The following is a 15,139-nucleotide window of genomic DNA, read 5'->3' as shown; positions in this document are numbered from 1 at the left end:
GAAAAATATTTGCTCATGTTTCAGCAGAGCTAAAAGAAGCGTTGGTCTACTGCTCATGTTTTTGTAATAAGCAATGTTACATGCTTTGTAACAAGCAATGCAGGCGTTGTAAAATTCATTGAGTCAGTGGAATTTAAATTTTACAGCTAGACAGGAGGAATAAGTTCTAGCATTGTTATATACCACTGATGACTACAGTTAACAGTAATGTATAGTTTACAATAGCTAGAAGGAGAATATTTATCGTTACCAACACAAAGAAATGATAAATGTTTGAGATGATGGATATGCTAATTACTCTGATATGATCAGTATACAGTATATGTAACATCAATGATATTATCAAAACATTACTGTGTATCTTATAAATATTCACAACTATTATTTGTCAATTAAAAGTACAAAAAACTTTTATCATAATTTCTTTCAGAATAGACAAGTGTAATATCTTTATTCCAATTAGGGAACTACAGCTTGGACAAATAATTAGTCTTATTGATGTTATTAGGTGAAGGACCAGAAATGAACCTATAACCACTTAACTGAGAGCTCACTCTGTGTTATACCTCACTAAAGGTAATTGTTCTTTATGAAGTATTTTTCAATGTTAGCCTCTTTAAAGCACTGTATTATTTAGAGCAGAATGTATTAAATTAAATTCTGCTCTAAATTAATAAAAAATTAATTAAATAAATACCTCGGTGTTTATGTTAGGTAAAGCAGTTTATAAAAATTATCAAAACACTTTCTTATCTTTAAAGCAGCTTGCAATCTCCTGATAGGAAAAGTAATTTTTGTAAAGAGATGTCCCAGTGGGCGCAGTGGCTCATACCTGTAATCCGAACACTTTGGGAGACCAAGGCAGGTGGATCACGAGGTTAGGAGTTCAAGACCAGCCTGACCAAGATGGTAAAACCCCATCTCTAATAAAAATACAAAAATTAGCTGGGCATGGTGGGGTGTGCTTGTAATTCCAGCTACTTGGGATGCTGAGGCAGAGAATTGCTTGAACCTGGGAGGTGGAGGTTGCAGTTAGCCAAGATCACATGATTGAACTCCAGCTTGGGTGACAGAGTGAGACTCTATGTCAAAAAAGAAAAAAAGAAAAAGAAAAAAAGAAGAAAAAATATGTCCCAAAGCATTATTTTGGGCAGAAAATGATGTCAGCAAAAGTATAGAGATGGGACAACTAATTATAGGTTTTGGTAGTATTGTGGCTGAATTTAAAATCTATCCATTGTTGTAGTTGCAAAGGAGCCTAGAAAAGAGTTGCTAAAGAACAGTTATGGAACTCCTTAATGGAACACTGCAAAGTCTGAAATGTGTTCTTTAAACTGTAGAAAGCATTAAAGCTTTTAGAGCAAAGAAATGACATGACAAGCTTGAGTCTCTGAAAGATTATCCCATCAGAATTATTGACATGTTGGAGAATAGAAGGAGAGAAACCAGTCTGGAGAAAAAAATTTCCAGTGAGATTCCCTGAAGGAATGTTGAGTGAGTGATATTTAGAAGGCTACTTTGAATATGAGAAAACGGGCTCATTTATCTGGATTGTTTTTATGTGATTGAAGAAGACAAAATTATATTCTCTTCATTGGATCTCCACTGGATCTTCTGCTTATAGTGGAGGGAGAAAAGAAGACAATGGTATTTACACAAACATCTCTATCATTTTCACAGACATGCATTTTATTTCTTATAAAATCTGGCAATGCCTCAAAACATTTTAAATTGACTTATTGCTGCTATGTGTTTCTTTCTGTTAATATGTAAAAGGACTAGGAAAAAGATCAACTCAGACCATCACTGACAAATGGGTAGGAGCCATAGGTCAAATAAAAAATGTGTTATAAACATAAAGGGATGTTCAAATATTAAACATAAATTAAAATAAAAACATACTTTCTTTTAGATCCATTCTGTTAGGCACAGAACAAGCAGTTTGGTAACACACTGTGTTGGCTACAGTGGGACGAGACAGACATTGTAATACACTAACAGTGGGAGTATTAGTTGGTATCTTTGCTATGGAGGGAAACTTGGCAGTAAAAGCAAAATTTTAAGTGTACGTTCTCAATGACCTAGTAATACAACTTCAAGATCCATTCATATAAAATTCATAACTAAGAATTTTAATTTCATATTTGTTTTCATACTAGAAGCAAATTGATGGATAATTTTAGGTGAGGAACTATTCATATAAATCATGTATAACTTTATCAAAAGTATTCTATTAAAAAATTATATACCTTTTTGTTATGTAGCTACCCCAAATTAAGAAAAATTGATACATTATCTATAAATAGAATGCTATATGTATAAAAAAATCTCTTAATGATTACTACTTCTGAGGGAGAGAGTTGGAATACTACTTTAGGAGAGAGGTTTAGCTTTAATTACATTCTTTTTCATAGCAATTTTAAATATATCCAATAAAAATAATTTTTAAAAAGATGAAAGACGCTTTAAGTTGTACAACATGTTTTGATACACATACATATAATGAAATGATTACTACAGCCAAGCAAATTAACATCCATCATCTCATGTAGTTACCTTTCTTAGTCTACTCTATTGGCAAATATCACCGTTTAATTTACCCAAGGTCAGCTGCAGTCCACAAATATTAAATAGAAAATTAGAGAAATAAACAATTCATATTTTACATTTGCACCATTCTGAATAACAAGATGAAATCTGCTGCAGCTGCACTGTATTCCACCAAGATGCAAATCATCCCTTCCTCTAGCTTATCCACACTGTGTATGCTACCTGTCCCCTTGTCAATTACTAGCCATCTCAGTTCTCACATAGATAATATATAAAAAATATAGAGTTTGGTACTAGCTGTGGTTTCAGGCATCCACTGAAGGTCTTGGAATATATTTCCCACAGAAAAGGAGGGACTTCTGTATATATATTTATACAAATAAAATATTCATACTATTCCATACTTCTAATTGTGAATTCCATATTAGAATAAAAAGAGATGAACACAATAGTGTTCATTCAATCAAGATTCCTAGTCATAAGAAATACTTTATTAGGTGGTCTTTAAGTTTACAACACAACCAATGGAGCAGATCATTTGTAATCTCACAAAAAATAGATAAAAAATCATATCTGAAGTCACTTTTATACAATATTTGACTCTCTATAAATGAAGAGTTAGAAGAAAAAGTTATAATTATTTTTATTACTGGAATGCAATTCTCCTTCAAAATAACTTGTTTTCATATATCCATCCTTAAAATGGAGTCTGTATTATTTTGTCTATGGGAAAAAGATTCATAAGGTGTATTTATTTTTTTTCAGGTTTTATTTTTATCTCATGAGAAAATTTGAATTCTTCTGGTGTGTTTGAAATGTAAGAATAAAGTAACTAATGATAGAGCCATTCCTACACACAAAAAAAGAAATGTATCTGAGATAGATAACTTATTCAAGAATTAAAGACAAACACTAACCAACTAGGGATTAATATTTACTAAAAGTAGTTAATCACAGAAGTACATCAAGGGACTTTTAATCAACTATTAAAGATTAATAGATGTTTTAAAAAATCTATTAAATATCTCAATTTTAAGACATCTATTAAAATTCTGATACTGGCCCAGCACAGAGGCTCACACCTGTAATCCCAGCACTTTGGGAGGCCGAGGCGGGTGGATCACTTGAGATCAGAAGTTCGACACCAGCCTGGCCAACATGGAGAAACCCCATCTCTACTAAAAATACAAAGAATTAGCTGGGTGTGTTGGCGCATGCCTGTAATCCCAGCTATTCTGGAGGTTGAGGCAGGACAATCGCTTGAACCTGGGAAGCAGAGGTTGCAGTGAGCCAAGATCATGCCATTGCACTATAGCCTGGGCGACAAGGGCGAAACTCTGTCTCGGGAAAAAAAAAAAAAAAAAAAAAAAAAAAAAAATTCTGATATGTAGGAGATATTAGACCATATATAATGTCTACACAGGAGAAGTTATAAGAATTATAACTGAGAACACTAGGTCATTTCTTCCTTCTAAATTAATATTTATCCAAGCAACTGTATGGCATTTCTGAATAGTTGGCATTTTGATAGGCAACATGAAAAACTAAGCCATGAATTTAGACCTTAAGAACGATTATCTTAGAAGAAAAATACATGGAGCAAAGATTAAAAGACACCTTTGTTTCAGGTGCAATATCAATTCCAAGTTTGTTTGTTTGTTTTTAAATAGCTCATGGTATAAATATTTATTTAATGACTTCCTCACTAAACAGTACAAAATTGCTTTCTATCAGCTCCCTCTCCTGTCTGCTTGGTGGTTTTCTTCACCTTTCTTTTTTCCTCTCTATCCAACAGTTCCAGACCCAATAAATTTTTCTCACACCTTTTTTGAAAGAAAATATTCTTATCTGAGATTTCTTTCTTCCATTTCTTTCTGCTATATTATATCTTCTGCAACAGTGGAATAATCAGTAAATGTTTCAGGAAGAGGTTTACTTATTGGATGGGTATAAAGGACATATATACTTAAAATATTATATGATTTACCACACAAATAGTAAAATGTGTTTTTATGTTATAATAACTCATTGCCAAAGTAGCCAACCCAAAAAAGCTACCATAGTAATATATATCTATATGTCATTTTTGGAAAAATGTTTGTAAAATGTTTACAAGCTTAAATCATTGTATTTTTGCTCTAAAATACAATTCACAATTTAAAAGATTTCAGTTTAGATTTGTTTTAAAGAGTAAGTTTTAGACACCACATTTGTAGCACAAGTCTGTTTCAAAATATTACTTTTTTAAAGTAGCAAAACAGACAATAAAAGTGAAAAAGAATATAATTGGGGAACATTATTAATTTCAAATGAATGTATTCTGTACTATTTTGTTATCACACAGGATTCAAAAGACATTATGTGAAATATCTTCCTCTACCAACAAAATAGAATCTATGCTCTAAGTAATTTTGTAAAGGCAAATGAATGACTTCCCTTTTCAGGCCCAACAAAACAAAATTAAAGTAAAAGGTCCAGAAGAGGTAATCACTGTCAAAATGAGCAAGTAAAATAAGGTCATTAAAGAAAAACATGTCACCATCAGCAAATATATATGAATACACAGCATCCAGCCAAGAAAATCAGTGATTTTCTTCATATTTAGAATCCTAGAGTTATTGTACCCACGTATATTTATACTAAATTTAAATAATTTTATGCCTTAAAACGTATAAGGAAAAAAAGAAATTTTATAAGCATCTATAGCTGAAGATATGAAGTAATTTTGGTTCCTAAATCTACAGTCTCATTTCCTTCTTGCAAGAAGAATGATGAGTTACTAGTCAATATCATCTTTTACAGGGAAAGAAATGAAAATGTATAAAGGTTATTGTGTTGCTCAGGGAAACACCTGGGTTAAACCTGCGTCTAAGAAGCTCATGCTCTTTTTGTGACCTCATCATATGCCATGAATGTGGTTTCTCCTCTCTTCTCTCTCTTCTGTGGAGCTCATTCTAGATGCAGTTGTCAATCCCTAGATTTTCATGTCATTCCATTCTTCTCTTTGTCAAAACCTCATAACTCACACAGTCATAGAGTAACAGTGGATCAAAACCTGAAGAATATGCTTTAAATTCATTTACTTTAATTCTTTTGATTGAGAAATTAATAAACTAGGGAAAGAAGCAAGGTGACCTGTACAAGTCACAGTAAAGGGAAAAACTGGGAAGAAACTCAAATGTCATCCAATATTGAGATAAATATTATTCTCTTGCTTTGGAACAAAATCCCAATTTTTTCAGTTTATCTCTTAGAATCCTCCAAATTTCCTCATTTTATATATTTTTAACTTCTCTCTTTGCATTAAGAGCATTCTTTCTGTACATTAATTAGCTTTCCTACCTTTTTCCTACACATTTGTTTTGTTTCTGCCTCTCTTTACAACAACTGAAGAGAGTTTGTCCAGGAAGTTAGTTTAATGCATCACAACAATGACCATTTCTGTTCCTCCAATGTTTCTACAGTCTTTTACAGGTATTTTTTCCTTAAGTTTCTTATTAAGCTGTGTCCTGACTGAACAATTTTCCATCTTTTCATTGTCAGTGGTCAAATTTCTCACTTCCTTTGAATCCCCAAAAGCATATGGTATCAAACATACTAGATTTATTAGAAGTATATATTCGAGAAAATTCTTTGAATAAAAGATGAGATACACAGAATCATCTTTAAATGCTGATGTTCTAAAGATCTCAATATCCCCTTCCACAATTAGAACACGATTGTGTCTCATTTAAAAAAAAAAAAAACAAACAGAATATTTTGGTAGACAGATAAGCTTAGAATGAGAATTGAAGTAAAATAAAAATTTCCTCCTAGACTTAAAACTTTAATGATTTTAACACTATCATTTTTTTTACCATTGAAAAGTAGATATTTTTTCTTGTATATTACATGATGACAGGTATTTTGTATGTAAAGATTGTTTCTTGTCCAAAATTATACAGCTAATAAGTTTTAAAGTCAAAATTGAACCTAAAATTCAAACACCAAATCCTTTAATCCATATGGCTCCCTATGTTAGATATATTATTATAATTATTAAAATAACGTTTACGGTGATTTCTGCCACTATTACTACTATTAGTATTTGGAAACGGCCATATAAGCAAAGCTTCATTGGCTTCATAGTTAATCCACTCCTGCAAAGTAAGTTTTATCAGCAGCACTAATATATCATACTAAATAAATGAAAGAAATCAATCTTATTTATAACATATAGAAATGGCTTTTTTTCCACAGCATCTCAGCCACATTCATTTTTACCTTGAATTTGGCTATATCATGAGAGATTAGATGGCTCTGAGATATTAAAGTGAGCAGTATAATGAGATGCCAAAAAACACAACATTCATTTAAAGTGGTTAGGTGAATCTTGGAACCAAAATCACTTTAAAATAACTTAGGCAATGGAAAGTAAATGCAGCAATTAGAGAACTAATGTTAGCATGAAATTGTCCAAGCTGGAAAGGCTCATTAGGAGAAAAGTTAACAGAAGTCTCCAGAAGGAGAAATATTGAAAATCTGCATCTTAGTCACATATACCTCTATCACTGCATATTTCACATTGAATTATATTCACCCTATAGGTGTATTTCCTCCATCAGGTTGTGAACTATTTATTCTCTTTTATATTCTTACTTTGTACTGCCACTGTCCACAGTAGACCATTTCTGTGAGTAAATTAATGTTGAAATTGCTTTAAATGTGAAAGAAATTACTTTTCATTAATTTTACTTACTGTGGCACTTACTAACAAGACAACGTTAAAGAATGAGAAACAAACAAACTCAGTCATACATTTTTAAAATAGTTAATATGTATAATTTTCATAAAATCAATTCTGGATCATTTAACTTCAATCTCAAGTAACTACTCCTCCTTACTAAGATTACTGTTATTTTAAAATGTTAAAGAATTGAATGTAAGTTTTAGGAAAGTAAATACCTAAAGAAAGTAAAAATTCAAGAACGAAAATGACTATTCATTGGGCTTCAAGAATATGTTTTATATTTTATTTGCAAATTGGGGTTATACACTTAGTATATAAAATACTTCAAATAAAATATTGACATTTTTAGTCACAGTCTTTCAGATCATCTCTACTACACTTATCGCGCTATCTTTAAATATTCAGTGTTTAAAGAAAAAGAGTCTTAAAACTTGAATTCATTCCCCCCAACACATAAATTGCTTGTCACAATTTGACAATTAAAGCATCAGAAGAAGGCATCTGTAAAAGTAATGTAATACCAGAAATTCAGCAATATTTAAACTGCCTTCCACTCAAATGCACTATGGTAATTCTATGTTTTATCATATTCAGTTCTACTGAGGAATTTTTAATGTATATATTCACTGTAAAATAATTTATATGACATTATTAAAATTAAGCATAGATAAACTTTGGTTCAGATACAATGATGACTAAATAGTATTACAGTTCCAAATTTGTTCTCTATTAACCTCCTTTAATATTATCACAGAAAGACTAGAATTTATATACAAGTTGACATTTGAATTTTAAAACAGAATAATAGTGCATATTTCTAGAGATATATTCTCTGCTTTATTAGCAAATGCTCTAAAATCGTTACTACCTTTAAAACACCCATGAATTAAATTTTACCCAAAATTTGTCAAAGAAATATACTCTCATCTACATTTCTTGTTGAGTTTCTATTTGATTTAGGGCTTCCATTAAACGTTTATTACTAGGAAAAAAAGAAAACCTGCCAGTCTGGGAAAAATTAAAAAGTATTATAGGGCAAATGGATGTTCCCTTACATATATGCCATGGAATAAAATCACTTAAATCCTTCTTTCTACTTAATTATAACACTCTAAAAGGTTCCCAAGTTTCCTAATTAAAACTGTCACAAAAAAAAAAAAAAAAAACTTCTGTCATTTGATGTAGCTGTTGAGTGCATACCAAGTTCATTGTGAAAAAGTTCACATCTAGCAGTTAAGTTCTATAGTTGCTGGTTAAGAGAATGTGGGTACAGCAGTTTCCAGAGTTAATATAATTGGATCTTAAATTTCTAATCTTAAAAGACAATGTTTTACATATAATCAGTGGCAACAAGGAAATTACCTATACTTATATCCTAATATAAGGATTTGATTTGAATAGATACAAAAATAATCAAGATGTCCACAGTATAAAATAAAGCATAAGCTATAAATAGCTCTGATCTTAAAATTTAAGAGATGTGAGTTCTAATTCCATCTTTTGCATTACTTGCAATGTTGAACACATAACTTCACCTTTTTATACCCTTATTTATTAGTGAATAAACTTTATTATGAATAGGTAAAAATACGAGCTCTGTATGGCCCCTTCCAATATTAAATGGTATTTATTGTCACTTTTTCCTAAGTGTCCCCCAATTAATTATCAATAAATCATGAGATTTGTGCTGAATTTGAATGATATGGTTATTTTAGCATGAACTCTCATTCATCAGCTCACACATTAGAATAACAGCATCACAAAAGGAAGAAGAGAGTATTAAATAGAACTATGAAGCTTAGAGTTTCAATTCTCTTATCAATGCTATAATTTTGAAATTCATATCATCAAAAATACAAAATTAGAAAAGAAATAGTGGACATTAACAAGTTGTTTTAATAATTTTTGCTATATGGGAAATAGTATTAAGCCAGTCTATATCTTTTAGAAAACAATATGAAGAGGAAAGTTTTAAAATAATAGAATAAGGCAAAATACAATACCTAACAGATTAAACATGAGACTTTTCACAATGTTTTCAGATATATTTGGGGTCATTCAATCTGTTCCAGTGCCCAGGAATTCCTATTATATTTAATGATCATGAAACTGTCAATTAAATAAAAATTTATTTTTAGAAAACAATAATTCTTTTAAAAATTCCTATTGTCACTCACCTGTAATTTCTAATATTACTTTTAGTCATCAGAGATTTTGTCTAGTTTAGTAAATTTAAAGGCTGAAGAACATAGTATCTCAACAAATATTGCACAATTGAAAGTAAGTTCTTGCATGTAACTGAAATGGGAGAACCCAGGTGAATTAAAATAGTTGTTATAAATTCTTGAGTATTGCCTTTATAATTTGTTTAATTTCAGAAAAAAATCCTTAATAGTTACAAATATAAAATGAATTATTTAAGAAAATAAAGATAAAACTTTATATACTTAAAAGTAAATTTCTCACAAAATCAACATCCCATTTCTCTACTATTTATGTGATAAATAAAAACTCCTGCAACTAATGAAATATTTGTAAAAATACATTAATAGACCTGGTTGCAGCTCCAGATACTTTATTACTATCATTATAATATCTCTCGATGAGAACATCCCAGTATTTTTAGCCTCATAATGAATGCTTCTGCCAATATTCACAAAAGGAAGAGAATTTTAATTTTTTATCACCTATATAATCAGAAACATTTCTCTTCATAAACATATACTACATTTACTACTGGATAGTAATGGAAGATGAGATGTTCTCCTTTCTGGGTTGTTAGGAGCTATAAGAATGATATGAAGTACATCCCTACTCCCTTCATAAAATGTTTAAATATATATTTATACTTTTCCAGTCAATGGGTATGAAAGAGAATTTTTGATCATTCACATAAATGAAATATTTCTTGCCTAAAATGCAATTGCTTTGGATACTGTTCAGTTTAGTCACTTTACTTTTAACTGGCTCCATATTTTCTAGTAAAGATATTAACCATAACAATATTTTTCACCAAAAACTCATAAAATGTATTGGCTCCTTGCTTTTTATCTAGGCCTCCGCTCTGCAAATTGAGTGTGAGAAATATTTCGAAACATGACTGGCATAAGAGGAAATAGGTGAGTCCTGTCAGATCTGTTATGAAAAGGTCATTTGTGAAAATAAATTAATTAATGAAAAGTGGTAGCCATTAAGCAACAAGTTATTTAGATCATTATGAGTTTTTAAGAACCACTTAGGAAAAAAGAAAAAACAATCAACGTCACACCTGTGTTGTAAAATGTATCTAATGAAACATTTTTTGAAATGTTTAAAAATGGCAGCCATCACAAGAAATTCTAGCTTAAGAAATACATGGGAAATGAATATGACTGTAATTTCTTAAGATTCTCATGAATGATAGATCTCATGCTATTTTATATTAGATTAAAAATGGTAGATCCATTTTTTTATTTTCATAAAACAGACAATCTTGATTTATTTTTCAGAATTACTTTGTGGCCTCTGTGGACATTTCCCAGCTCCCTGCACTGGAGAAAAGAGAAACTACCATGCTTGAATAGCTTTGTAACACTTATGAGCTTACGTCTGAGGAGGGTATAAGTTCAAAACTACAATATGCAGTACTCTGGGATATAAAACTAAAGACCTGTGTTTTAATTTATGGGGATTAATAGACATAAAATTATCTACAATTAGCTTATGCAAATATAATAGGTAAAACATAACTGAAGTTATACAGTGTTATGTTAAGTTCCTGAGATTCAAGTCAATACTTCAGAATAATTTTGATGAAGAAATCAATTGTAAAAACCAGTTTTCTAAAAAAGCAAATATATATTTCCATTTAAAAATTGCTCTTATAGCCACTCTATTAAAATACTATATTTTGCATCATTCAATTTAAATAAATCAACTAAAAAAACTGTTTAAGTATCTGGGAAAAAATATAAATTAATAATATTCAATTTATTAGGACCCTTCTAACGATACATATTTGAATCTCCAAAAATCATAAAACAAGATTACTTACTTGAGTGGGTAGGGAGATGGAACATAGTTCATAGTAGTTTTTAATCTTAAATCTTAAGCATTAGGAGTTTTCTATACTTCATTACTTTTTAAAATGGACCAGCCTCTAATGTGAGGTTATTGATCACAAATGCTCAGAAAATAGACCTCTGCAGTGATTCTACTGCTTTGAGCTTCCGACCAGTCTCTTTCCTGCTATAAAGTGTTAAGAAGTTCATACAACATATTAGCACAGGCTTACAACACTGTTCTTAACATCTTGTGAGAAACATACGGCTCTCTTACTTTATGCTTGGATTGTCAGAAAGAAGAAAGAGATTAATAAAATCAACTCCTGAAGTCAGAATTTCAAGAAAACAAACCACATGAATGTATGAGTTTATTATTTAAATTAAGAGAAACAAATTTCCAACAACTTAGTAAAAATTAAAATACCCATATTTAAAAAGAAAGTTCAAAGACAATAGGTAACCAAGATAGGTGAGAAAGAATGGATTCAGCAAATTACATAATATCTGAGCCTCATAAAATTCTGAATTAGTTTGACTGATGAAGGAGACACCGAACTCTGCTACAACTTTGTTTTAGCCAATCAAACTCTGTACAATCAGACCATCTTCACAGTATTACAGCCATCTAGAGAAGTTTTTCATCATTTTTACTTTAATCTTCACAAAATATGCCTTTATTTTGTCTAGAAGTAGGACAAACTCCAAAATGCTTTGGCCAGCCTATGTGGGCCCTTTGCCCTTTACTGACACCCTCTGGTCCTTATTGCTAAGTCAGCTGTGACAGACAATCACACTCTTACCTCTACCCTGAAAGTGGTCTAGATTTTCTAAACTGTGAAGTAAAAGAGACATTTAAAGAAATACATATTAGCCAAACCTGGTACATTTCGAACAGATAGTGCTACTTAATTGGACACATAAGACTGAAGTAAATTTTCACAAGCTACTAATTTTAATGATTCATCTTACATAAACATATTCTATATATAGAGTCATGATCTGATTTCAGTTTAGTTCCCTAAGAATTGTTTCAGACCACCTAATACTTGAAGTACTGACTGCTCACCTTGAGAAACATTCAGGTATTTCAGCTATTCATTTAAAAATTCCACAACTGTAGCTTTTGTGATGTATTTCCAAAAGCACCTTGGTATACATGTGCCTCACAACTTACAAAGTCTGGCATTTAGTTAATCTATGTGATTATATTTTTATCTAACTTTTAAGAATCTAACTTTCTGTTTAGTTGTCGATGGAATCAGAAAGAAAATAAAATTAGCAGTTTTTCTCCCCCTTTCTCAATTTTCGGAAGTTTTAAATAATTTAAAGGATACACCAATTCCTAAGCAAAAACACTGGCACTTGTAATAATAATTGCACTGACTTTCTATTTTCAGATAGGCTTTAATATTATTCCTCACACTCCAGCTATTTTTCAAATTATATTCTTTATATTGCATTTCCCTTTTTGTAACTCTAACTCTGATTTTGTTTTTGCTTTTCCTCCCTTTAACAGACTTAGATGATCTTTGTATGTAATATCTTTAATTTGTTATCATTAGTTTTATGACATATTCTTAGTCACATCTCTTTTCAATTAAAGTCAGAGCAAACTTATGCCTGTTAAGTTTAAGACCCAGTATACTAGTCCCCACATAACTTAGAATAATTTGAGCATGAAATAGGAGACTATGCAAGCAACCATGAGAATTGCCCAAAATTGACTACAAGCATTTTCAAAAACAGTAATGACCTAGTCATTATTTTCTAAAATACTGAGAGTCACCATATTAATCATAATGAACTCCCTTAAGCTCCCTGTAACGGTCATAAGTACTTCTGTAGTTCTGTTGCAATTTAACAGTAATCGATGATATCTGCATTAATTTTTAAATTCAACTATTTGTCTATATTTTTTAAATGCTAGTATCCTAATGAACATCTACTTCTTTCATCCTTATTTCCACAGTCGAAATTGAGAATCAAAGTAGAAGTTCTGGCCCTCTAAATGATTTTCTCTTTTAAATTAAGAAATAAATGAATTAAATGTAGGTAAGGCATTGAACATACAACAGTTTAAAAGTTTTTTGCTTCTCACCTGCATTTAAATTACCACATGAAATTGTATTTTTCTTGGGAGAACGGTTCTAAGATTTAAAAGTAATATAGTTCTAACATATGTAGTGGATTCTGGTTCTTTCACAAATAAATATAGTTGAAACAACGTATTGTTCGGGTCATCAGAGTAATTCTCAGCTTACAGTACATCAGGTTTATATATGTGCAAATTGATATTCTCTTCCATATATCTCCATACAAAACATGTTAAGCATGTCTGAAATTAATTTTTTAACCTATCACAATCCTATACAACCTTTAGAAAAATGCTCAGCATAATCCAAGGTACAGTTTTTCTCAGTCTCACGAACTTTGTAGAACTCCACTTACAGAGCATCCCTACTGAATTTTAGCAAGTTATTGCAATGCCAGATACCCAATTATTTAGTCTCAGAAACTCATTGCTCAAACGTAAGACATACATCCAGTACCTGAGAACATCCTATTTTCCGAACATTTAGTTTCCTTTGTAGAAACATCCTCACTTTATCCTGGCATTTATCGCCTTACAATTTACGTGTAGGAATTGTCTACTCTTATTTTGGGTGGCATTAGCAGATACACAAATGGGTTATATTTACTCTTATTTCAACTTTTTGCCATAATATCCTAGCAGAAAATAAAATCGTGTTTTCTTTCTTATATTTTAAAAAAGCTTCATCTTACAGTTTTTACATTCTGGCAACATGGCAAGAAAGGATGGCTTTGCAGAAGCGAGTGTGTCAAAAATCCTAAGTGGCTGGGAGATGAAGTGCACAATCACAGAACGCAGTCACTGGCAAAGGAATGTCAGCCACTTACCAATAAGATGCCAGACTCCACTGTCCTTCCTCTGTGACTCTCAATTCCTGTCTCCCATCCTCCTGCCCATCAGCACAGTTCAGAGAGAGCGGTTCCTCCGGTCCTTTGCAGCCTGTGGCAGAGGCGAATTGCGGAGTTCTTAATCATTCAGAGGGAATCCTCCAGCTTGCCCTGCCTCTTGCAGCAGAGGGGACCCAGGTAACGCATCCTCTCCGCCCCGAGCTTTAATGGCACTTTGGCTGCCGTCTTCTCGCAGTTCCGCTCCCCCAGCCGTAGTTGGTTATATTGGGAAGTAGGTGCGGCGCCTCCTCCGGCTGGTGTGTTTGGGGCTCGCGTGTTTTCCTCCAATGCGTCCGCGCGCCCCGCGCCCCGCGCCTCTGACTGGCTGTGTCCTCCCGGGGCGGCCCCTCGCCCCTCCCCGCCCGCCCGCGCTGTCGCCGGCGCCCGCGTCCAGCGCCTCACTGCCTCCTGCTGCAAAGGTTCATTTAGCATGTCCCCGGGCTTAACGACCTGTGTGCCTCCAGGAGGCTTCTCTGTGTTTCTCCACTCGCCTCACCAGTCAACCGGCATTCTCCTTCCCTGCTAAGTACAGAGGACTTGCCCCCTCTCCCCGGCGTGTCTGCTCTGCAAACCCTCCGTATTTAACATTCGTAGATTACAAAGCAAACGTGCTGGCTGGAGACACGGGAGATCCAGGCGAGGGTCCCTTCCTCCGCTTCTGTCTTCTCTCTGATTTCTGGAGTCCCCGGCTCACACCTCTGACAGCAGCAGCACAGACTGACGCGTTCACTTAGGTCGGTTTGAGACTGGACTTTTTCACTTTGTAGAATTGTCTTAAGTCCAGAATGGGAAGCACTTCTCTTTTGTTTCTGCACTCACCAGTTTCACTAAGGACTAT

The 15,139-nt window shown here is 32.6% G+C and overlaps 1 protein-coding gene across 1 annotated transcript in view; it reads right to left on the bottom strand.

Moving 5' to 3' along the window:
• CNTN5 (contactin 5) overlaps nt 1-14,563 on the bottom strand; it is a 1,322,079-nt gene extending 1,307,516 nt beyond the window's left edge. The window contains exon 1 of the mRNA XM_038004871.2: nt 14,242-14,563. The gene's annotated coding sequence lies outside the window, so the exon portion shown is untranslated. The remainder of the gene's footprint in view (nt 1-14,241) is intronic.
• Nucleotides 14,564-15,139: the final 576 nt, after the last annotated feature.

Source organism: Chlorocebus sabaeus, chromosome 1, assembly GCF_047675955.1.
Source record: "Chlorocebus sabaeus isolate Y175 chromosome 1, mChlSab1.0.hap1, whole genome shotgun sequence".
Taxonomy (NCBI): Eukaryota; Metazoa; Chordata; class Mammalia; order Primates; family Cercopithecidae; genus Chlorocebus; species Chlorocebus sabaeus.
Note: the sequence above shows the minus strand (reverse complement) of the source record. Positions and strands in the feature narration are given on the sequence as shown.